Source organism: Peromyscus leucopus, unplaced genomic scaffold, assembly GCF_004664715.2.
Source record: "Peromyscus leucopus breed LL Stock unplaced genomic scaffold, UCI_PerLeu_2.1 scaffold_617, whole genome shotgun sequence".
NCBI classification, from domain to species: domain Eukaryota; kingdom Metazoa; phylum Chordata; class Mammalia; order Rodentia; family Cricetidae; genus Peromyscus; species Peromyscus leucopus.
The window spans coordinates 47,816-71,859 of NW_023505527.1; the positions used below are offsets into that span (position 1 = coordinate 47,816).

General features: G+C 53.6%; 1 pseudogene; it reads right to left on the bottom strand.

Annotated features, from left to right (window-relative positions):
• Positions 1 to 5,688: 5,688 nt before the first annotated feature.
• LOC114703970 lies at positions 5,689 to 16,246 on the bottom strand (annotated as a pseudogene).
• Between the last annotated feature and the right edge of the window lie 7,798 nt (positions 16,247 to 24,044).

Genomic DNA, 24,044 nt, shown 5'->3' on the forward strand with positions numbered 1-24,044 from the left:
TCCAGTGACAAACCCCACCAAACATGAAAGAAAGAGAATGAAACCCGCTTTCTTAAACATTTAAATTCAGACACTGGCAAGATGTCCCGAAAATCCCTACAAAGATACAAAGGAACCTACAAATAAAAATTATATTCTAAAAACATCAGTGTAGACAGATTTCTTAGACAAGATACAAAAAGCACTGGCCACAGGACAAAAAAGGATGGATTAGAATTTGTCAAAATGCACAGGTTAAATTTAGAAAAACTTCATCTCTTGTCAAAGGGAAGGCAAGCCCCGCCGCATTGAAAGATTGTTTTCTCTCCTTACAAATGTTTACACAAACCCACCTAACGGAGAGGCTTCCATGATGAATATATAAAGAATGCCAATATTCAATAATAAGGGTTCAGGTAACCCTGTGAAATACTGGGAAGGAGCAAGGGTGTGGCCAGTAGCAGAGAAGGGACGTGCATGTCAGACCATGAGGTTGGGGTCAAACCTTAGCACCACAGAGAGGAAAAGTAGCAAAAAAAAAAAAATAAATAAAAAAAAAATGAAATAAACCTGAGAAATAGGGTGACTATTGGTCCATTACATGATTTTAAAGGTCTTTAGTGAAAAGGAACTGGTTTGGGTGAGGTGGTACACACCAGCCATACCAACAACGTGGGAGCCCGAGGAGGGAGGGTCCTTAAGTTTGAGGCCAGCCTGCATTCTATGGTGGTAAACAGGCAAAGTAAAATTGCAAAAAGACGCTGCTCCCACCGTACACAAAATCGCATGGCCTAAAGAGCAAAAAACTGATAATGCTGAATGTGAGCAGGACTTTGTCCATTGAAGGTGGGGATGTGAGCTGGAGCAGATACTCTGCAGGGCAGTGTGGCAGCTGTCCTGCCGGACTGTCCTGCTGTCGTCCTTTGGCCTATATCGCCCAAGAGAAATGAAACCCGTCCCCACCCAGACTGGCACACAAACACTGCCAGCATCATTTCTAATAGCCCGAAGCTGGAAAACAACCATGTGCCCATCGCCAGGTGGCTGGGTAAAACACGCTGCGATGTGTAGGCACCAGGGATGCCGTGCAATTAGAGGAGGTGAGCTGGTGACCATGGAGCACTCGTGGGTCTCACCCAGTGATGCCAAGGAACAAAGCCAAACCCAGGAAGCCACACTGTGTGTCTCTGTAGAAAACTTTTAGAAAAATGCCAGCCAACCCACAGCGACAGGAAGTAGGTCCTCTAGCACCTGGGGTGGGGACAGCATGTCTTACTACCCCGTAGGAATGCTCCACATGCGGCAATGCACTGGACCATCTGTGGTCCAAACTCTTTGAACATGAAGTCAGGACAGGGGCTTGGGATTGCACCTCCCCCCTCTTTTCTGCAAGCTGGGGGGTTCTTGCTTTTCACCCGACTTCTTGCTGGCTGGAAAACTTTAAAGATGCACCTTTAGGGGCCTGGAGATGTAGCTCAGTTTCTAGAGTGTTTGCCTGGCGAGGATGAAGTCTCAGTTCCATTCCCAGCCCACTGTGTTAGCCAACTGTGTGACTCAGGCCTGTCATTCCAGCATTTGGGACACAGAGGCAGGAGGATTCAGAAGTTCAGGGTCATCCTTGACTACACAGAGAATTAAAGGCCAGCATGGGTTTAACAAGACGAGATCCTGTCTGCAAAAAGAAAAGGAGAATGCATCTTTCTCTTGGATTGCAAAGAAAGCTTCCGGTCCCTGCTCGGGGAAGCCGGATTCCAGTCCACCCCCGAGCTATCCCAGGGAGAAGGGAAGACACCAGCATTGCTGGGACTGGCCACTTGGGTCTCCTGAGTGTTTTCAAGTCCTTTCAGTAATTTAGAGAAATCACATTCAGATAGCCAAAATAGCAATCGTGAAAGTGGATGGAGAGGCGGGCAGTTTTCGGAGGAATGGGAACGAAAACACTTCAACTCCACTTAACAACCCCCTAGCCACAAGCCACGCCCAGATTCCCAGGCCTTAAAGAAACCCTGGTGTTCTGCAGGGCCCACACTGCAAGACCAAAGTCACATTTCCCTCAGCCGGTGCTTGCCAAACCCCTCATCAGGGCATCCTCTACCACACCCCACTTTATTCTAGAAGAAAAACTAGATTTTTTTTTCTTCTAGCCCCAGGAGTCAGTTCCTTCTCAGTCAGATTCAGTTCCTGCTCTGAAGGCCCCGCTTGGAACAGCCTCCCATCCTAGTGCATGCTGGGATACAGAGGAAGCCGCAGGAGGTCTCGCTCCTAGAGATTGCCAAAAGTTCTTCCTACCTGTATTTTTGCAGATCCAGCCAGCCTGCCCGTCAAGCAATTAAAAACACCTAGTTGTACGTGGCCAGATGCTGGGTGAAGTCTCCTATTTTCTGTGAGAGTTTGGTACCCTCCGGGTTGAGGGTTAGGACAGGTGGGTGGGCCTGGAGCTGTGTGGCCAGCAGACAACTCCTTCTTGGTGGGAGGAGGGGTGTTCTGTCCTGTCCTTGCTGAGGGTGACGCTTAGGGATGTCACTGTGTTTGCTTAGTGCTCACTGCATCCAGGCAGTCACTGTGCTGTCTCTGTGTGTCACAGCTAGTCAGAACCCACGAGGCCCTAAGAGGTGACCCGGTGGCTGAGTATACCACGTCGCAAACAAGAACACTAATACACAGCCCATCCAGGTCATCTGTCCAGTGTCACAGGGACTGGAAGGGCTAGGACACAAAGGCAGGCATGTGACAGCAAAGACCACATTCTTAGCCACCGAGACACTGTGTGCTGAGCCGGATGGGCACGGCTCTATCTTCCATTAGCAAGGACGTAAGCAGCCGCTTGCTCGGCAGCGGTCGCCGTTCCAGGGTATGCCTGGACCCTAGCCAGAGGGGTCGGGAGGAAGAAAGCTTCAGAACCCCAGGACGCCCCATCTCTCAGAAGTGCAGCTGTGCGCTGAGGGGTGTGTTCAAGCACCACTTTGCCTCTCTAGTGGGCAGACAGGAACGAACACGTCCCTGATGTAAACATCTTGTGAAACTCCCTGGGAAGGTGGGCCATTCGCAGAGCAAAAATGTTGGCAGTGAGACCTGGCAGGGCTGGGGAGGGACCTCTCCACGGGCAAGGGACCTCATACGCCCACAGCAACCAAGGCTGCTCCTCCTCAGAGGGATTGGAAAAGGCTGTGAGGTCAACTAGCCCAGGACAGAATTCTAGGGTCCCACAGAGTTTCTAGAAGTTTCCCGGGGCTCTGATTTCCAAACCTGAGCGATCTGAATGATGTTTTATCATCTCCATCCTCCTCCTCCTGGAAGGCCACACGTTCTAGAAAAAGCCATTGGGGACATGAAGCTGACACTGCTTCCTAAGGAGCTATTCACATGGGATCGTACCCAGTCTCTCCGGGGCACCATGACATGACATACATACCCCATTTGGAGAGTAGCACCCTAGCTGGGGAGCAGAGACATAGATGTCAGTCTACTACTTCACAAGAACACGTGGGAAAGCCAAACACACAGGGAGATCCCAAGACGAGTTGACTGGAGTTGGGTTCAGTTTTTCACTCAATAAGCAGGTTCTCCCAGCACACGGCCACTGCATACGCCATGGAGTCAAGCTGAACATCTGAACTGAGCCTACTGTCCTGATTCTCAGCGATGACGCCACCAAGAACACACACAGCCAAGGTGGACCTGGTCTACCAAGGTTTCTTAGAGGTTTGTCTGGGTTGGCTCTCCTCTTGGATGACTGGCTTAGCAAGTCTAGATGTGGTAACCATTTGAAACACGCAGCATGAGCCACCAAGGCTCACTGGGATCCAAGGAGGCACCCTCACAGCCTTCCACCCCCTGTCTAGCAGTCTGAGGCTGGGCTGTCCCTGGGAGCAATGCTCCTCACATTCGAAGGCCCTGGCATAGATTCTGGGTTCTCGTCACCTGCAGGGGTATGTCCTTGTTTTGAGTTCGTTGTGCTCGGCCACGGCCCCTTCTGGCTCTTTCTGGCAGCCGCTGTCTGCTCACTCAGTCTTTTCTCTTGAACACTTTTATTGTGGCCACAACAGACCCAACATGAAATGTGCTCTCCTGCTTCTGAGCACACAGTTCTGTGGCATTAAAGCGCCTGTTTGTGCAGCCGTCACCTCCAGAAGGAACTCACTGTCCCAAGCTGGATCTCTGTCCCTGCGAAAGGCAGACACTATCGCTTGCCTAACCTGCTCTTCTACTCTGAGTTTGATTACTCCAAGGCCCTCATGGAAATACAGTCATACTGCCTCTGCCTGATGTGACTGATTTATCCCACTGGGCACATCCTTGGGATTCACTCAGGCTAGGGTTCTCTTCACTTAGAAGGCTAAATACTCCACTATGGGGAGGACCACATTTGGCCCTTCTATTCATCCATACATGGACACTGGGCTTGCCTCTAAACTTTGACCTCTGACTGTGCTCCTATGAACCTGGCGTGCATCTGAGACCAGTTTTGGGGTGCAGGCCCAGAGAGGGAAAGAGCTGTCCCATTATCTCCTATGGAGTCTGCCCCATGGTACCTCCCCACTGCAGGGCACTCGGGCTCCATTCCAGGGCCAGTCTTCCACTTATAAAGAAGTTGAGGATTGTCTTTACCCACAGGAGCTGCTGTGTGAGACTGCCCTATGCTGGAAGGCAGTGAAGACTTAGACCACGGAGCCCCCTGTGAAACTCTTCTAACACTTGTAAAGCCTTAAAACGTCTAGAATGTGTCAAGGAATCCAGAGAGCATTTGGAGAGGAGGGGACCAAAGAGGCAGTGGCCATGGGAAGGAAAAGCCTACTGCAGACTTTGGCCAAGACAGGCCACCATGGCAGCCTGACCCAGCTCAGCTCGCTGTAGACGCAGTCCAGACCTCGGGGGGGGGGGGGGGGGGCTCCCAACAGTGTCTCAAAAGGAATGTGCTCCCAGAGGTGAACCAAGGAAGGTCAAGTTTCCCCCCAAATATTTTATTTAAATATTAAATTAAAAAAACATACATCAACTAATCATTTGGCATACGTTTCTCACATTAACATGAGAAATGAAACAATTCATCATAGTAAAAAAAAAACAAAACATAAAACCATTATATACATCTGAGATCACGTAGTGTCTTTAAATAGGCGATTCCATTACAGTCCAGGACAGGCTGTGAGGATCTACATAAGCACACCACACTCGCCAAAAACAAGAACTTAAAAACCAGGACGTTACTGTCCCCGGAGAAGGTTGACAGTGACTAGAAGACACAAAAAAACTGGCAGAAAGTAAAGTGCTTGTCGCTTCTGACACACAGCAAGCCCAGCCTTTGATCTGTGTATCCGACAGGAACTGTGGGAGACAAGGCTGGCCGCCCAGGCCGCTGGGTGCTTCCCCATCCACGCATTGTGAGTCGGCAGGAGGGACACTTTTGGCTTGTTCTAGGGAGGGCACAGTTCTGACCCAGAAGAATGGTCTGTCACCTGTCTTGAGAGCAAGCGTACAAGACGGGCCACAGGGCCGACAGGAGGCCCGCCCTGACATCGGGTTGAGCGCGGCCTCTTCCTGGCCTCAGTAATCGGTCAATCTTTGGCTTTTAAAAGTGCTCCTTCCCTCTCCCTTAACGACCTCAGGTTAATACTGCGCGTGAGATGCCAGATGGAAGTCACCGGGAGGCAGAGGACAGATGCCTGACGTAAGCGTGGAAGGATGACATCCCTGGTGCTTCCAGAGCTGTTACTCGTCAGTGCGGTCACCCTTCCCTGACGCCTCTACCCTGTGCGGAGGTGGGCAGCCCGCGGCCCCTTCAACACAAGTGTGGTGCGGATGGGGACACTTCTTAATGTGACCAAGGAGTTTAAGCCAGGAACACAAAAGTGTATAGAAAATAGAAAAAAATAAGTAGTGTCTGTCTCCTATTTATTACATATACAGTATCTGCTTAAAAAAAGAAACTTTACCAAACACTGACCTACACTTTCTCATCTTCCTGGAAAGCAAGCCAGACAGGCCAGGCCTGGGCCAGGTTTTAACAGGAAAGGTCCAGACCAAGGCAGTGTTCATAACCAAGATGCCGCTGGCTGCTGGACCCCTCTGGTCACAGCCCCTTGGTATTGCACAATTCCCCATCAGTGCTCTTGTTGACCCTGATAATGAAATGCGTAAAAATCTGTAATTAGCAGCGGAGTCGAGACACACGGCAGGAAGGACTTGCTGCTTCCTTGCGGTGTGAAGGGCTCTGCCAAGTGACCGTGGGACAGGGCACCCACCTGCAGTCCTGACCCCTTCCAGTCCTCTGTGGTTTCCTCTGAATAGCCTGGCAAACTGACTTGAGCGGCTACAAAACTCAAGCTAGAATACGACAAGGTCGTCCTCCGGCTGACGGGAGATCCCGACAATGCACGCGTCTCCCCTTAGGCCGTCTTGCTGTTCTAAAACCACACGGAAAGCAGCAAGTTCACAGTTTTTGTAAGCACGAGCATTTCAGAAGTGGAGAGCTGTGAACCCAAACCGATGCCAACCAACACACAGCATGTGCCACGCTGGGCGCCGCTGCCTCGGGACGTCCGCGCTCATCACGTATGATGATGAACTGTGAATAGAGTGTAGGGGTCCCCGAGCAGCGTGGCCCTCGCTTCTCCTTCACCCAGCCGCACGGGCCTCTTCCCTTACCCCACGTCCCCTCCCATCCACCCCCCATATACACACCTCAATTATTATTTCTTCAGAAAGTTTCAGTCCCTACTCATCATTGAGTCATTCAGTGCAAGGAAAAAAAAATAAAACAAAAACAAAAACAAATCCTAAAAAGCCCATACACCAAACATATTGCTTGTTTCACTTCTAGAAAGTTCTGGCTTGAGTCCGAAACCATCTTCACATACTCTGAAATTATTGCTTGGAAGATCAACGGCTGTGGGGTGGCGTGTAGCAGGCCACCCTCACTGTACCAAGACAAATGTCCCCCGCTGGCCGAGTCAGGTCTCATCTCACAGTCCCCCTGTGCAGCCCAGCAGGTCACAGCTTGGGCCAGCCTGGTGAGGCACTGTGCAGGGCCCAGCGGCAGAGCCACTGGCCAGCACTGATGTGCAGGTGGCATCCAGGAGCTGGCAGCGGACCCACAGGGACATTCCAGCCTGGAGAGAGGTGCGGCAGCAGCGGATCCCGGACATGAGAGGCCGTCACAGGAGTGAGCACGTACGGACAGGACAGGATGGCTGGGGGCCCTGGGGCAGCCAGCGGGGGTGGCCGAGTGGTGCTGTAACTGGAGCAGCCTGGAGAACAGAGGACGGGCGGGAGCGGTCACTCCGTGGCTCTGCCCAGCACTCCCCGTTTCCACAGCGCCCAGGTGGCTCCCACCCACCTCGGAGCGGCGCTTGGCGGACGAGTTTCACAGAGCTTTGCTGTGTGACATGACACATCCCTGAGCCATCCCGCCCTAAGTCCTTTAGCTGTTGTGGCAACTCGGAGGTGCCAGCTCAACAGGACCGTCTTGGTCACCACTGCCCTCCACCCACAAAGGGTTACTAAACCTGCCCGCCGCCCCTCCGAGCTTACCCCGACCACGAGGTGCCAGCTGCAGAGACCTCGCGCAGGACCACGTGACTGGGACGTCTCGGGCACCCGGAAGTGGCTCCTCCCTCGCAGGCCCGGAGCACAGGAGCGGTGTGGCGGGCTCACCTCTGCTGGTGCAGGACCTCTTCGAGCAGGCTCCTGCCTTCCCGACTGCTGCCGGCCGCCGCCGTGCAGCCTTGCAGGCCAGAGCTGGGGCCGGGGTGTGAAGGTGCTCACGCCTCCCCGGGGAGCTCGGATGGAGACTGGCACACCTGGCGGGCCAGCCCTTTGATCTTGTTCAGCCCAGGAACCCCTTGGTCCTCGCGTTTTCCTCAGCTGCTGCCGAAAGGCCTTCAGCCCTGTGGAAACAAGAGCAGGGTTAGCCCGCCTGGCTCTAGAGCATGCCTTAGCCTGTTGGGAGTTTCTATGCCCTAGGATAAGGAAGGAAAGGGTCACTGGGCAGTGGTTCCCTACAGGGCTTGGCAGCTGCAGCTCCTGAGCCCGACATCCACCCCTCCCCCATGGCTGGTCTTCTATCCAGGTCCGGGTTTGTACTCCCTCCCCAATGGACAGGTGTGTCTGGGTACGCTACGGAGGGGTGCACAGTGCACTGGCGCTCCCCGGACTGTCACAGACATAGAGACCTCACAGGTACCCCCTGACTCTGAGTGCATGGAGAAACCCAAACAGGTTACGGGACTGCGTTTGTCAGGTCCCCCCTTAATCCTGGCCCTTCCTGTCACAACAGGAGTTGTTGCCCAGAATGGTTGTTCCTGCATTTAGGTCAGGTCTGAGCCCACTTTGTGAGCCAGGCCGCACAGAGCTGGTGGTACTCCAGCCTGTCTGAGGACACTGAGGGTCCTGCCCCGGCTGGGATGGGCAGAGATGCCTGCATGGCACGAGGGACCTTACCTTGAGTGAGTGAGGTATCTGACGCCCTCCGTCCCTCTGGAAGCTGACAGAAGTAGGACAGCTGTGCCCAGACCCGCCTGAGCCTGTAGCACAGGGTGGCCGACTGTGAGCCCAGGAAAGGCGAGGCCAATCTGACTGGAGAGCTGGTGCCAGCAGCCCTGGTGGCCAGGCCACCACGAGCCCTGCAGCCTTCACTTGCAGAGAAGGGAGGCAGCTGTCCGAGCTCGTTCCTTCGAGGACTCGCCGTGCCGAGGAGGAGACGATTATGCCTGTGGAGGAGCAAACGCTTGAGAAGGAGACCACACACCCTAAGGTCACACAGCCTGGGGAAGAGGACACATGGCCTGTCAGTGAGGGAGGCCGTGTACGTATCATTCTCCAACCCTGACCCTCATCTAGGCCACCAGAGCCACAGGTGCGAAGGCAGATGCAGGCTAACAGTGACACTCAGACCCCAGGACAGGAAGAGCCGAGGCCAAACACCTGCCCTTTAGTGCCTGGACAACCAAGGGTGTCCCACTCCCGAGATAAGCACAGCCATGTCAAGTGCCAGCCCTGGTCACTGAAACGAAAACTCTTAACTGAGAGAGGTGCCAGGCAAAAGACCCATTTCAAGCGAGCTCCGCCTGGTCTTGACCCTCCCTGGATGCTAGTCTCTGGGGCACTTACAAGGAGGATTGAGTGGAGAAATGGGTGGAGACTTCAGCCAGTGTATGCCTCCGGCCTGTGCTGCAGGCAGAGGTTCCTGGCTTCCTGCTCTTCCTCCAGCCGGGCCCTGCCTGGCCTCCTCGCAGATAGCTGTGTCCAGGAGCTGCTGGGGAGACGGAACGTGCCGGAACACCCCACTGCAGTTGGTGTCCACGGGAGAGGAAGGGCTGCAAGAGGACAGAAGCCGGTGACGTCCAGGCTCTGGGAACGGGCACCGGCGAACACAGCCACCAGGAAGAGGGACCAGCCCTCACCTCAGTGACTGTGGAGATCACAGTCCATCTCGGCCTGCAGACAGACTGGCCAAGGCCTGGGCTGCGGGCAGCAGAGAGGGCCGGAAAGGTCACACGGGAGGATTTCTTGAGGCACCTGAGAGGAGGGGGATTTTCAGGAAGTGAGTCCAGGGTCCAACTACCAGTGGAAAGCAAGCTGTTTTACAAGTGGACTGGCAGAATCGGATGCTGGCTACCTAACTGGGCTCGGGCTCAGGATTCTGGCCTTCACCTGTGAGGCCACACGCCCATGCAGTGGCCAGGAGGAGGCGCTAGGAACAAGAGCCAGAGGGGCGAACCTGGCCTGAGTGAGCAGCCATGACCCACCCTCTCCTCCCGTCGTCCCCAAAGACCCTCCTATCCCACAGCCTGCAACTCGGGTGTTGTCATGAGCTCCAGGAACTGCCCAGAGAGTCGGCGCCACGTCCAAGCAAGGGATTCCGAGCTCTGAGGGACGGGAGCAGGGCTCTGGAGGGAGGGAGCTCAACCTCACCTCCAGACTGCTGAGGTCCGAGCTTCGGAGCCGGGCTGTCTGTGGGTGCCGGGCTGGGCCGGACGAGGCTGGGTGCTCCGTGCTCTTTGAGGCGCTCCAGCAGGAGTAGTAAATGGCAGCGAAGTGGTTATAACTGCTGTTCTGCAGAGACTGGGAGCAAGGAGAGTGGGTCAGAGCGAGGCCCTGGCTGCGCTGGCCACTGGGCTTCCCTGTGAGATCCTTCCAGGTAATTCCCAGTCAGCCAAGAGTATCCATAGAGAAGGGACAAGATGGCCCTGAAATTAAGACTGTACCCCATTTTAACTCCACAGCAATGTCGCTTTGCCTGAGAAAGCTGATCCCAGTGCCAGTCCGGGCTAAGCACAGGCAGGGCTAAGCACAGCAGGGCTATGCACGGCACGCTCACCTCCACTGTCCTCTGCCGTCGATGCCAAGGCCTGCATGATACCAGCACCTGCTCATTGTAGTCGCCCAGGTGGAGGTGTAGCCCTGCATGGAGTAGGTGGGTCATCCTGCTGCAGGAGGTGGGGTCAGCCTGCATCCACCGGTGCTGGCGGATCTGGCAATGGTGATGCGCTTGGCAGGTCCACTACCAGCATGCGCCGGATCAGGGTCTCACAGTCTGCGGAGTGAAGACCATGCTGAGGACAGGTGCTGAGCTGGGCTCGTCCCACTCCACAGCAGAGGTCATCACACCGGCAAAGACCACCCGAGTGATAGTCAAGAAGCCTGAAGCTGCCATCATAGGTTCCCCCCTGCTACAGAAAAGAGCCACTGAGTTGGGACCAGACCCGGGAAGACGCTTTTTAAATGTCCCTGTAGGAAACTCTCTAGAATCTCCCTCCTGTGGTGGCACACACAAGGCGAGCATCTTTATAGACAGAAAGTCCTGTGTGAGGAGGCTGCATCCCGGGTCTGATGTGGGGGCTCCAGAGTGGGGACCGCAGAGTGGGGTCCTGACAATGGGGGACTGCAGAGGTGGGGGACTACAGAGGTGGGGTCCTGATGTGGGGACTGTAGAGGTAGGGGACTGCAGAATGGGGTCCTGATGTGGGGGACTGCAGAGATAAGGCTCTGCAGGAGACTGAGTATGTGGGGAGGTCCCTGCTGTAAGTAGGGCACTGGGAAAGCACCTGTGGCTGAGCCGCTCTTGTAGCCTGATCACCTGACCTGACTTAACAGCAGACTTGCTAGATCGCTAGGCGGCACTGCCCAGACCCGCCCACCACTTCTTCCCAAAGCCACCACCCAGCTCACCCAGCGCTCCCAGGGCTCCCAGACCACCTCCATGCCCCCTCTCACCTTGAGACATGAAGAAGGGGATGCGGAACCGGCCCTCCAACACCCGCTGCCTCAGGGTCGCAGGTTGGGTCCATCGAAAGGGAGGGAGCCACAGACGAGGACGTAGAGCACCACGCCGAGGCTCTGTGAATAACCAGGGGCTGTGTTGGTGCCCTGCTTGCCAGCTCCAGGGGTGGTGGGTGGCAGGCAGCAGGGTCCAAAAAGGCTCCTACCCAGATGTCCAGCTGGGGCCTTCATACTCCTTCCCCTCAAAGACTTCGGGGGCTGCGTAGGGGGCTCCCGCACCACGTGGACAGGGCTCTCCTGGCTTGTAGAAATTCCCAAATCCAAAATCTGTGAGGCAGAGAACAGGCACTGGCGTCAGTCTGGGACGGCAAGCGTGGCGGCTGCAGGGTGCGCGGAACCAGAGACCCCACAGGCCTCCCCGGCCACACGTTCTTGCCTGCCAGCTTGATGTCCATGTGCTGTCCAGCAGCAGTTCTCCGTCTTGAGGTCCCGGTGACTATGTGATGGTTGTGGCAGTACTCCACGGCTGACAGAATCTGCCAGAATTTCTTCCTAGCCTCGTTTTCACTCAGGTGCCCATTGGAAGTCAGATAATCTGAGGACAACAAAACAAAGTTAGACCCCAAGATGCTGAGGCTGCCACTACCTGGGACCGGCCAAAAAAAAAAAAAAAAAAAAAAAAAAAAGCACCGAGAAGCCCGGAGAATACAGGCAGACGTGAGAAGGCAGGGCTTCACTAACGCTAAAAATGAATGCAGCTCACCGAACATTTCTCCATTTTTTGCAAACTCCGTGACAATGTAAAGCATATCCTTCGTCTCCATAACCTGAAACAACAACAAAAAAAAGGGAAACCTAAGCAGGGAAAGGGTCACACGGAGGCCAGGATGGATGCACCTGAACCCCACACAACCTTTGACTGCTCCAAGCAACTGCCATCACTGAAGAAAGAGAGCAGGATAGGAAGGCAACACAACCCAGAGACACATGCCTTCCGATAAGCCCCTCTGCCCTGCCATCTCCTGGGCCTGTCTGTCCTGGCACCTCTGCTCGTTACAGGGAGAGAGCCACAAACAAGGCTGTGCAGGGCAAGCATTTGCCTGGGAGCTCTGGAGGCCATGGATGGCAGAATCCAGAGGCATCCTTTCAGAAGCCCTATGGACAACTGGCCATTCAAGCTTAAAAAGAAAAAAAAAAAAAAAAGACAAAAAACAAAATACAAAAAAAACCCCAAAAAAGCAAACTGAGAGATCAATCTAAACATCCCACCCCCACTTGCCTTATTGACAAGACATTAAGCCTTAAGAACATGGCCTTGCCAGATAAGCTACAGGGGATTGCTCTTTGTACAGCACCATTGCTTGGCATATGTCAACAGTAACGGTCAATGTCAACACACACCTTCAGATTCATTCACTGGCCGACAACTTTATGTTATTTTAAAAAATTTAAATCATAACTAAGCAACGAAGTAAAATCCAAATTTTTGGTTCGGAAATGAATAAAAAAAAAAAAACACTTATGTATGTTGTATAGTTTAAATATTTCAGAGGCGCCAGGCATGGCGGATTACACCTGTAACCCCAGCACTCAGGAGGCGGAGGCAGGACTGGCCAAAGCCCAAGGACAGCCTGGGCTACACAGCAAGTTCCAGACCAGTCTGTCTACACAGTGAAACTGTCTCAATATAAATAAATAAATAAATAAATAAATAAATAAATAAATAAATAATAAATAAAACATTTCAGGGAGGGAAAGAGAATGGACTTTGATAGGAAGAAAGATCTCTTTGGGTTCAAGACATGCTATTACTCCTTTAAAAGATACTTCTAAGGAATCTTGAGTCACAGATTTACTAAGAAAAGTATATTAAAAAGAACAGCAATTCAGCTAAAAATTTAACTGCCATCTCCCTTCCACACAGTGCAGTCAACGACCCCTGCTTTTCCTTTTCTTGATGGAAGTAAAGGGGAAGGAAAACGAGCATCTTTTAAACGTTTAAAACCCTGCATAAACGGATCGTGGTGGCAGACATCTGGAACCCCAGCCCCCAGCACTCAGGAGACTACAGCAGGAGGACCGCCACAGGTTGAAGGCTATCCAGACAGAGGCACTGGGCCAGCTAGAGCTACACAGCAAGACCCTACCTCAACAAATGAAACCAATCCAACTCTCTCCACCCCCACCACCCTGCCCCCACCCGACGGAGAGAATGAGATGCCTGGGCCGGCTGAATGAATGCCAGACATCAGTATCGAGACCAGAGACCAACTGGCCTCACCAGCCCACCCAATCCTGAAAGCTGAGTCACTGAAGACAGGAGCTAAAATATCCACTCTGCATCCATCGCCTGGGCAACATTTCCTCAGTGCGATGGCTTCGACCTGGTCAGCAAGCAGAAAGCAGGGAGGAGAGGAAGGCGTGAAGAGCAGCATAGATCGGCCTCTACAGCACAAGAGTCAGCCTGTTCCGAAGTCGGGAGCCCTCTTCCAGCCCCCTCTCCCAGCACTGGCCATGGAGGAAACTTATCTTCGAGCACAACTTAAAGATGAAGATTGAAATAAAGTATGACCCCTGAGCACACAGCCCTGGCTCTGTGCTTAAGAGACACTGAGGAGCCGTCACCACAGGCCAAACGCAAGCTCCAATGACTTGTCTGCCTTTGTGCTGAGAAGGACGGCCAGGGGTAATTTTAAATTACAGTTCTCTCCTCGACTGCACTGTACACACAACTTTTCCAACTGCACGCTCCTGTCTCCTGCAGTCACCTCGGGCTCACCAGAACTCTGGGAGTCACTGACCAGACTCACACACCCACACAAGCATCCACAACAACGTTCACAAGGACTGGCTCCTCTACACCTAGACCCATCGCTCAGGCAGCAGAAGCGGTCCTTTATCACCAGGCAAGATGTGAGGAAGATTATCAGGAAACAACCAACAGACCCGTAGATGAGGCACATTGTCACCAGGATTAACTAGCAAGTTCCTGGGGCTGAAGTATGTCTCGTCTTGACTCCGCACTGTGAGTAAACCAGAGACAAGGGCTTGCTGCCCCCATCACAAAGATACAGCAAGGAAAAATGGAAAGAACAGCTGCTTTCTTAACGTTCAGTAATCATCTGCAAAGGCGGAAGTTTCGAGTTTCACTCAAGTTGGTCCTTCTGCACTAAGCCTGACCATACACGTGCTATTCTCACAGTGACGGACCTCAACACGTCCCAAACTGGAACAAATTACAATGCTAGATAAAACGAGGCAAACCAAGTATGACCGAGAGCAAGAGACTAACCATCCATAAAGCTGAACAGCCTAACTGAAGGGCAATCTATTCACTTGGTACTCCCTGGGTCCCACACAGCATCAGAAACCCGGGCCACCTCCAGGGACCAGAGGCTCAGGTGTGCCTGTGAGAAGCGATGGACATGCCCATGGAACAGCGAGGCTCAGCCAGCTCACCTGTAGAGCTTGATGATGTGCGGGTGGTTGAGGAGCTTCATGAGCTGGACCTCCCGGTAGATCTTCTCCAGATTGCTAGAGTCTAACCGTGTCTTGTCAATTATCTTTATTGCAACCTACAGATTTTTAAAAAGAAAAGGGGATATTTTTGTTTAGAAATAAACCTTCAAGTAATCTCATTTGCACTTTTTTTTTTTTTTGGCAAATGAAATCTCTCAAACATTTGATGTCTTCGAAAGGTCACAAGAAGTTGGGAGAAAATAAAAGTAGCCACTAACATTACATTATTTAAAGAGGAGAGATTAAATAAAATCCCTTGTATTTGCCATCCTGCTTTACAGAGCCACTCAATGCTGGTTGGCTGTGTGTGTGTGTGTGTGTGTGTGTGTGTTGTGTGTGTGTGTGTGCTTTTTTTCTTTTTTTTCTCTTTTTGCACGGAGGGGGTGTATGGTCATTATCTTTGCTGTTCCCTAGTAATTGTACAAATTATGCAGAAACATAATACAAAGCTTTTTTTTTTCCTTTACCAGACTAAACACTGTCATCGTTTACAATTGTGACAATCAACTCTGCAGGACTGAATCAGCACAGGGTCCACCCCTGGCTGGATCCACCCCCTTGGTTTAGTCTCCCCCAACACGCGCGCGCACCTGCGTTTTGGTGACTCGGTGCCGCGCCAGCTTAACCACCGCAAAATTGCCTTTGCCCAGGGTCCGTTCCACGTCGTAAAAGCCCACCCGAGGGCTTCTGCTGGCCCTGGCCGGTGCCCGAGGGGACCGCGCTGAACTCCGACATGATCACCATGGCTTCGGGCCGCACCTGCGGGTCAGCAAGGAGTGCGTTCAGCACCGACTGACTCCGGCCCGAACCCGAAGCCCCCCTCTACCCCCCAGCCCCAGCCTCCACGACGCGGTCACCGAAACTGTGTCTGCCAGGCCACCACGCGTGCGTTCTCGACCCCGTGTTCCTCCAGCCCCGGAGCCCCACTAGTGCGTCCCCCGATCCTGGATCCCGGCTCGCACCCCCCACTCGCACATTCCTTGACCCGGTGTCCCCCGGCTAAAGTCCTCGCGAACGGAACCCTCTGCCTCGAATCCCCGCTAGCCCGAGACCTCGCACCCCGGGCTTCCAGTCCGCGCCCCCACGCGCGCGCCCCCTCGATCCCAGGTTCCCTCCGCACGAACCCCCACGCACGCGCCCCCCGACCCTCCGGGTCCTGGCCAGGCGCGCGCGCGCGCCAGCAGTCCACCCGCGTTGACCCCACGCCAGCCCCTGGATCCTTCGGGTGCCGGCTTGTACCGCGCTCCGCTCCCTCGCGCCGACGCTCGGCTCCCTGGGACAGACTTCTAAACCCGGTGCTCGCGGACCCGCCTCCAGGCGCCGACCCGCAACAATGGGAGCCCGCGGGCTGGAGTCTTGCCCGCGACCCCACGCGCGCACCTGCGGGGCCACGGGGACCCGAACCCGCGCTACCGCTCACCTCCGCCGCCCTCCGTGCGCCCGACCCGGGACGCCGCCCGCTCGACTGCTCGCTCTGCTCCGGCGCCCGCCGTTCGCGCCGCCGCCGCCAACGCTGCCGCCGCCGCCCGGGCCGCGCCGCATGTCAGCGCCCGCCGCCGCCGGCTGCACGCGCAACGCCCCGCCCCGCCCCGCCCCGCGCAGGCTCCGCCCCGCCCCGCCCCCGCGGCCGCACAGCCCATTGACGTCGCTTTGACGCCAGAGCGACGCGCGCCCAGTGCCGACAGAGGGGAGCGGAGATCGGGCGGTTGCCAAGAGACTGGAGGCTCTGACGCGCGCGCTGGTGAGGCCGTCGCCATGGCGACCGCGGCGGTGACGTCAGGGGCCGGCTCCGCAGCCTCCCGAGACTGCCAGCGCCCCTGCCGGGAGCTGGCGACACTGCTGTGGCCCACGGCCAGGAGGCCGAGCCTGCTCCGGACCAGCTCGCCCGGGGGGGGGGGGGGGGGGCCTGGTGTAGGTACGGCACCCTGCGGTACTCAGGACTCCTTCCGACGCTGCCGAGTAGAACAGAGCCGCGGATTTTCGGCATGGGCTCTGGAGCTGGTGCCCTGGGCTGATCACTCCGCTCTGCCGGGCACGCGATGTGCAGCCAGCAGCGACTGCCCCTTGACCCTCATCCCATCCCGGAGAGGGCTGGCCAGCTGCAAAGATGCTTTAGGAAACTGTCGGTCAGTTGAACGCCAGTTACTTTTGTAACAGAAAAATAAAACAAGAACAAAAACAAAACTCAAAGTATTCAGCAAGTTGGAAAGTTAAAGCATGGTCCTGAAGCCTCCCGCTTCAAGGGCCCCCACCTTGTCCTGCAGTGTCCTTGGGACAGCTGAATAGGAGAGGTACTTCAGACGCAGGCGACGGAAGGCCCAGCCCCTGCCACCCGCCACCCGACTCCGGGCTGATAGGTGGGGCCCTCGGAGGTCTGGGCACTTTGCCCACTCCCTTGGCGGCTCATGCTGTCTGCCAGTTGGCCCACCCTGTCTGTCCCCAAGCTGCTTCCAGACAGCAGCAGATAGGACACAGGGCGGCTGGACCTTGGACTGACCCTGAGAGTGCCTGCCGGAAGCAGGGCCCATTAAAGGGAGATGGAGTGTGGAGAGAGGGGAAACAGCTTGTGTGTGACTCCTTTTGTTTGTGGCGGCTGCCCGTGTTCCTTCACACCTCATCAGAAAGTTTAGATGTGTTCTAAGGCACAGACATGACAGGGGACAGACGATTCTCCAGGGCTAGGAAGGCAGCAGTTGGAAGCCGAACTTCTGTGTCTCCCTGCCAGATGGCTTTTTGTGTGAGAGAAAACCAGCGCTTCACAGAACAGCTCCTGAGCAGGAATTAATCCAAACTGATTCAGAACCGGGATCTCCTCAAGGGAGGAAGAGTTCGTGGGCAGACGAGGTGGTGTGGGCTGCTGGCCTGAGAGAGGGCACAAGGGGGAGGCCGTGTGCCACTGTTACCACACCTCTGGGCCTCACCAGGATTTCACCACTCCCAGCCTGGCTTTTCTGGGGCCAGTGTGCTTTGAAGGGCATTCAAGGACACTAGCCATCTCAGAGTCCCTTCAGTCTTCCCAAGAGCTCTATTGGTTTGTCACGGTTTCCTAAGTCAAGGATTTGGGGAGTATTTTTAGTTCCATCTGAGCCGCTTACCACTGGTTCCCGGGGGGTCCTAACCTCCTGACCCCTTCCTAGGAGAGCTACACAGAGGGTAAGAAACCAGGTAAGAAAGTCCCTTGAGCCGGGCGGTGGTGGCGCAGGCCTCTAATCCCAGCGCTCGGGAGGCAGAGTCGGGCGGATCTCTGTGAGTTCGAGGCCAGCCTGGTCTACAGAGAGCCAGGACAGGCACCAAACTACACGGAGAAACCCTGTCTTTGAAAAACAAACAAACAAAGAAAGAAACCCCCTTGTTCTTGCCTCAAGGGCCCTCATTTCTTCCTAGTTTACCCACCCACTGGCCCTCAGTCTAGCCAGAACCTTTGGAAAAGTCTGAAGTGTTTGCAAACATGTCATCAGTGTTAGGGCCCAAAGACACTCAGGACAAATGGCTAACTGAGGTGCCTATTAGCATATCAAAGCTGACACGGACCACCAAGCTCTCTGAGCTTCTCAAGTATCTATTACAGAGTCCTGGCTCCTCCCAACACTTCTCACCCTGCTCCATACCCTAAACCTCTTCAGCCCAAGCTCCATTCCCTTGGTCTTCTCTTGGTCCTCATTTCCTTGGACCTGCCCCTTCTCTCCGTTCTCTCTGTCTTTTGTCTCTGTCTCTCTTCCTCTCTTGCTCGCCCCCTCTCTATTTCCTCTCATGGCCTGGTCTGTTCTGCTGGCCATGCTCAATCTGGATCCTTCCCGATGCCTCTGGCTGTTCTCTCCCTCATATCTACAATAAAAACCTTCTCCTCCACCATATCCAGGAGTGGTGATGTCCTCAGCTTTATTCAATCAGCACCAAAGAAAACCTTGGGCCTACACCCAGTGAGGATGCTGCCCCAGAGGCAAACCTGGATCCAGGCATACTTGATGTCTGGTCCCTCCTGATGTCCGTCTCCCATAACTGTCCTGTGCCGGCCATGCCCATAATATCTGTCCCTCCCAGATCCTAGAGGAAGAGCTTGCTGTGTCCACAAAGCAGACAGGAGGGGTTCAGGTCCACCTGGGAGGGCTGGTACCTGGCACCCTCTTGAAATCCTGTCTGCCCTCCAGTGGCTCTGTCATTGATCCCTGGAAACTTCCAGCACCATTTTCTGTCAGGTTCTGTGGTATGCTTTGGCACTTGAGGATGAAGAGAACACCTGGCATGCACTTCTAGAGAGATGAGCAAATGATTCAGGCTGTGCCTTGCTCTGCTAATGAGGCACCTTCTTGAAATAGCATTCTGACTGGCAATTGGGAACTACTCTTAGTTTTGTTTTGTTTTCCTTTCTTTTGTTTTGTTTTGTTTTTCCATTTGGAATTCTCATACCTGACCTGGAGGTGCGATGGTCCTGGAGGTTGGTTTTGTTATTTGGACCAGGAGGCCGGAAGCTCTGTCTGCTGGGCGGGGGCCCTTCAGTGTTCAAGATTGTGCCGACCGGACCGTGGCTGGTTGTGCCTTCTCAACTTAAATCACCATGCGCAGAGCCTGGAGTTCCGCAGTAGCTCTGAGACTAAATGGGAGCGGGCCTGCTACCCTGAGCTGTGAAGACCTTGGTGTCCCCTCTGAGGAGAGGTGTGCTTTCCTGTATCACCAAGAGTTGGACAAGGCACTCTTCATTCTTGGACCCCTCTTTGTACGGAAGAGCCTCTTTGCCCCTCTGGCTGAGCCCCTCTGGACTTCATGGTTTTTGTTTTTTGTTTTTGCGCAGCCTCTGCCAAGTGGATTCTGAAGTGGTCGAGGAAAGCGGTCTATCCCAGCCTGGCCACTTCCCTGCATTTGTTTGGCCCCACCTTACCTCCAAACTTTGACACGTTGTTGTGTGCCGAGGCAGGAGTCACAGCCCAGGTTTGGGATCAGCAGAGAGAAAGTCCAAGGCCCAGTAATCCCCAGTGATGGGCCAGGAGCTTAGGGCACAGGTCAACCCAAAGCTACCCGGCCTTGACCTTGACAGCATCCCACCTGCACAGAGGCACCTGTCCTAGCATGCCACCGTTGTCGGAGTATGCCTGGGCAGGCACTCCCGCCCCTCCAGACAGTGCCCAGATCAACAAGCAGGGACCACTTAGCAGCTCACCAAACAGCAAGCAAGCCACACTCCTCAGCTCCCAGTGGAGAGAGGTGGAGGGTCTGGGACGCTGGAACAAGAGTGGGAGGGGTCTGGGGTTCTGGAGAGGTGGACCCAGTACAAAACAGATTCAGGGGCCTCCATGCACCTGCCAGTAGAAATGCGTTTATCCTTGTCCAGCTGGCCTTAATTCCAGAGCGCTAGGCTTCCTGTTTGTAGTGAATACTTTAATTTTTCAACTTGTGGTCTTTTAACTTTTATTTTTATTATGTTTTTAGATTAGCATAAAGCAATAGGTTTCACCATAAGACTTTCATACACTGTCTTGTATATTCTCATCTCTCCCGTTTTCTCCCATTCTCTCCCCGGGTCCTTTCCCTTCACCTGTCTTCCATCCTCTTCCAAGCCTCAGGTATTTATTCTCTTACCCTCCAACCTTCCCAGAAGACCCCATTTCCCTCTCTAGTTTGAAGACCTGTGCCCCCATCCTTATACACATATAGAAATGAAAATCTAGATGCACACATGAGCGATGACGTGTTATTTGTCTTTCTGGGCATGGACACCTAAGATAATTTCTATTCATTTTGCTGCAAATGTCACGAATTCATTTTTCTTTACAGTTGAATGAAATTCCTTTGTGTATATGGACCACATTTTCCTTATCCATTCATCCATTGATGGACAGCCAGGTGGCTCCTACTTCTATCTGTTGTGAACAGTACAGCTGGAAACATGGATGTATAAAACGTCTGTGTTATGTTGGCTTGGAATGGTATGGCCGGGTCATATTGTAGTTCTGTTTTTGGTTTATTGTTGTTTGTTCATTTGTTTTAGAAATCTCCTGTGCTGGTTAGTCTTTGCCAACTTGATAGAGACTAAAGTCATTTGGGAAGAGGGAACCTTAACCGAGAAGGTCCCTCCACCAGATTGCCTATTGGCATTCATTTTCTTGACTGATGATTGATGTGGGAGGAACCAGCCCACTATGGGTGGTACAACCCTGGAAGGCAGACTTGGGTGGTATATGGAAGCCAGAGAAGTCTCTATGGCCTTTGCCTTGGGTTCTGCCCTGACTTCCCTTCATAATGAACTATAAAGTAAGCTAAAATAAACCCCTTCCTCCCCAAGATGCTTTTGGTCCAGGTGTTTATAGCAGCAATGGAAAGCATTTTTGTAGTCCCACCCAGCAGTAAATAAAGGTTAGGGTTTTATATTTTTATTTTCATCTTTGGGAACTCAAAGCCTTACATGTCTAGGCAAGTGCTCTACCACTGAACTACATTGACAGCCCTAGTGAGGAATCATGGGCGCATGCAGCTGGCGGTCTTGCTTGATGGTCAAGCAAATCTATTCCAAACCTGAGGGCTATGAGGCCTTTGGATGCCGGTGCCCCTAACATCTGCTACACAACTGTGTGAGATAGCTGGAGATGGAGCACAAGAGGACATCAGTGTCATGAGGATCAGCAAGGACCAAAAGAAGAGCATCAGAACCTAGCGCGGGCTGGGGGTGGGGGGGTGGGGCTTGCTTGAGAACTGTAGTATTGACCCCTGCTTGGGATTGGTTACCGACCCTGGCGAGGCATGTCTAGAGGAAGTCCTCTGGTCCATACATTTCAGCTCTCCACTGTTGGATCTGAGGTACCTAGCCACTGGGGAGTGTCGGTCTGTTTTCTGTTGCTGTAACAAAGTGCCTGAGACTGGGGAGCTGCTTCACTGGGGGACTTCCTGGGTCACGGAGGCCGGTTTATGGTGTGCATGGCTGATGGTTCTGAAGGCTGGGATGTCCAAGAGCAGGATGCTGGCTTCCTTCCAGGGCCTTCTTCCTGCATCATAATGCCTTTGTAACTTGATACAGGCAGCAGGTGTACCCGCCCAGGCCTCTGCATCTTCCTCTTCCTACAAAGCCACTAAGGCGTCCATCCGGGGAGCCCTTCCTTCGTGAGCTCATCTCACCCCAATTACCTCTCAGAAGCCCCAGCTCCACAGACCATCAACATATCATTTTAGAGAATAAATTGCCAACAGGTGAACTTTGGTGGTGGTGGTGGGGATGCATTCGACCAGCACAGGGAGCAAAGTTCTGACTCTTCCCACCTGGCAGAGCCTGGGAAGCTCTGCCCTCTACAGATTCAGAGAGAGCAGCCTTGGGGCCCCAGCATTGCCTCCAGCCAGCCTAGCACTTTCCTCTGGGTTCTCTGTTGGGTTGCGCAGGACACTGTGACTCCCATGACAGATGTTCCGGTGGCGGCGCTCATCATTTCAGAGTCCAGCAGCTCTGCACACTGCAGTCTGCTGGGTTTTGCTTTTTTTTTTTTTTTTGTTTAGTCATCTGGAAAGCATACACACACGTTTCTATAACCTTTAAGAGCTGTGCTAGGTGCTGTGGCTACGAACGTGAGTGAGCATGCTCCAGACTGCCCCGAAATGGTGACAGACAGGAAGGTACCCTGCCAAGATCAAGGTGAGAAGGGACAGATGAACACAAGTATGAATTCCCACAGGAAATCTGGTATCAGATGGTCCCCCAAAGGCTCATGAGGCATCTGCTGTGTGCCATCACTGTTGGGTGTTGGGAACCCTGGGGTTGGATGTTACAGACACTTTCTCTCCAGGCCATTGGTCCTCAGACAGACAATTGAGGGGTTGGAGAGAGAGCTCAGTGGTTAGGAGTGCTGGCTGCTCTTTCTGAGAGTCTTGGCATCAATTCCCAGCACCTGACAGGCAGCTCACAATCATCTGTAACACCAGTTCCAGGGAATCCGACACCTTTTCCCTGATCTCTGCACGTACGAAGTGCAGACATACACCCATACATATACAATTAATAATGTATTTTTGATTAATTTTTTTAAAGATGGGCAATTGAGACAGGGAACCATAAGCAAGCCACTTGCAGGGGGCAATAATGCAGGACAGTGAAACAGAGGGCTGGGGGGGGAGAGTGGCCTTGGATGGGCACTGCTGTGAGGTGGAGAGGTGGGCATTGGCATGGGCCAGAGAGTGCAGGCAGGAGGCGGCCATTTGCCTCTTCCCTGTAGGTTCTGAGCTGATATGGTGTCTGGGACAAGCTCTGAGGTCAGGGTGAAAATCTAGTGATGACCTTCAGTGTGGCCAAGTGTCTGTCTGCAATATGTTTCCTAAATGTTTATGTGGTTTCTCCAGAGGTGCTGGAGGGCAGGTGTGACACTTCGGGTTTACCCAGCCTTAGCTGGGTATTGCTGACAAGGATGTCGGGGATGGAAAGACACTGAAACTGAGGGTCAACCGTGGCATGCAAGCTGGGGGAGGGAGCAGAGAAAGAGGGGGATCCCGGGGCTGGAGGCCCAGTGCCTCAAGAGGTAAGAGCAATTCCCTGCCTTTTCTCACAGCTCACCCTGGGGCGGGGGAGGACCCACAATATTCTAGAAGTAAGACCCCCAGTGATCTGAGGAGTGATGGTCAGAAACTCAAGGGCCGGGAGTCTGGCTTGGTTTCTGGCTGCGTCTCCACTCATTTCAGGTGCTTGAGGTGGCCCCCCTAAGCACACCGGTCTTTCGTGTGAAATTACAACAGTCCCTTCTCATGCACAAGGGGTGTTCTAAGACCTTTTCCCCCCTGAAACCAAGCCAAGTGCAAGGTCACAGATAGGCTGTGTACACAGCTGTGGCTCCATTTCCCCACAGGTGTGCACTGGTTCCTTTTTTTTTTTTTTGCTGTCACCGAGTCCCCAGCAAAAGCAAGGAAGGAAGGGACGATCATAGCTTCCAGCTGAAGGCTATACTTCCTCATGGTGGTGGAGGCCCTAACTACAGCGACAGGAGCGTGGCGCAGCAGGTTACACTGTATCCAGTTGGAAGGGGGTGGGGTGGGTGGAGGGGTGGAGAGAGAGAGAGAGAGGCATAAGTTGGTACTCAGCTGCTGGCTTCCTCCCTTTTCCCTTGGGATTCCAGGACACCAGCCCACGGATAGCGCTGCCATATTCAGAGTGGGTCTTCCCTTATGAGTTAAAATCTCTCTGGAAATGCCTTCACAGTCACCTCCAGAGGTGTGTCTCCTAGGTGATTCCAAATCTCACCAAGGCGACAGCCAAAATTCACCATCAGGTGTGCATACAGATAAACAGGCTTGCCTATAATAACTATAACACGTAGCCACATCTCTCTGCATATACATGACGATGATAAGGCTTATAAATT